A 1,661-nucleotide genomic window follows, 5' to 3' on the forward strand; every position below is an offset into this window, starting at 1 on the left:
AGGAGGAGGAGAAGAAGGAGGAGGAGGAGGAGAAGGAGAAGAAGAAGGAGGAGGAGGAGAAGAAAGAGAAGGAGGAGGAGGAGAAGAAGGAGGAGAAGGAGAAGAAGGGGAAGAAGAAGAAGGAGGAGAAGAAGGAGAAGAAGAAGAAGAAGAAGAAGAAGAAGAAGAAGAAGAAGAAGAAGAAAGAGAAGGAGGAGGAGGAGAAGGAGGAGGAGAAGAAGGAGGAGGAGGAGAAGAAGGAGGAGGAGGAGGAGAAGGAGAAGAAGAAGAAGAAGGGGAAGAAGAAGAAGGAGGAGAAGGAGAAGGAGAAGAAGAAGAAGAAGGAGGAGGAGGAGGAGGAGGAGGAGGAGAAGGAGAAAGAGAAGGAGAAGGAGGAGAAGGAGAAGAAGGGGAAGAAGAAGAAGGAGGAGGAGGAGAAGAAGGAGGGGGAGGAGGAGGAGGAGAAAGGGGGGAGGGGAGGAGAGGAGGAAGTGTTTGATGCCTACAGAAGTAAATGGTACAAAAATAAAGGTGTATAAAGAGAGTTTAAAGAATGTTCTGTTTTTGGCACAAAAACAGACACATAGACCAATGGAATAGAATAGAAACCCCAGAACTAGACCCACAAACGTATGGCCAACTCATCTTTGACAAAGCAGGAAAGAACATCCAATGGAAAAAAGACAGTCTCTTTAACAAATGGTGCTGGGAGAACTGGACAGCAACATGCAGAAGGTTGAAACTAGACCACTTTCTCACACCATTCACAAAAATAAACTCAAAATGGATAAAGGACCTGAATGTGAGACAGGAAACCATCAAAACCTTAGAGGAGAAAGCAGGAAAAGACCTCTCTGACCTCAGCAGTAGCAATCTCTTACTCGGCACATCTCCAAAGGTAAGGGAATTAAAAGCAAAAGTGAATTACTGGGACCTTATGAAGATAAAAAGCTTCTGCACAGCAAAGGAAACAACCAACAAAACTAAAAGGCAACCAACGGAATGGGAAAAGATATTTGCAAATGACATATCGGACAAAGGGCTAGTATCCAAAATCTATAAAGAGCTCATCAAACTCCACACCCGAAAAACAAATAACCCATTGAAGAAATGGGCAGAAAACATGAATAGACACTTCTCTAAAGAAGACATCCAGATGGCCAACAGGCACATGAAAAGATGTTCAACGTCGCTCCTTATCAGGGAAATACAAATCAAAACCACACTCAGATATCACCTCACACCAGTCAGAGTGGCCAAAATGAAGAAATCAGGAGACTATAGATGCTGGAGAGGATGTGGAGAAACGGGAACCCTCTTGCACTGTTGGTGGGATTGCAAATTGGTGCAGCCGCTCTGGAAAGCAGTGTGGAGGTCCCTCAGAAAATTAAAAATAGACCTACCCTATGACCCAGCAATAGCACTGCTAGGAATTTATCCAAGGGATACAGGAGTACTGATCCATAGGGGCACTTGTACCCCAATGTTTATAGCAGCACTCTCAACAATAGCCAAATTATGGAAAGAGCCTAAATGTCCATCAACTGATGAATGGATAAAGAAATTGTGGTTTATATACACAATGGAATACTACGTGGCAATGAGAAAAAATGAAATATGGCCTTTTGTAGCAACGTGGATGGAACTGGAGAGTGTGATGCTAAGTGAAATAAGCCATACAG

The sequence above is a fragment of the Panthera uncia genome (genome assembly GCF_023721935.1).
Source record: "Panthera uncia isolate 11264 chromosome C1 unlocalized genomic scaffold, Puncia_PCG_1.0 HiC_scaffold_4, whole genome shotgun sequence".
In the NCBI taxonomy this organism is placed as follows: domain Eukaryota; kingdom Metazoa; phylum Chordata; class Mammalia; order Carnivora; family Felidae; genus Panthera; species Panthera uncia.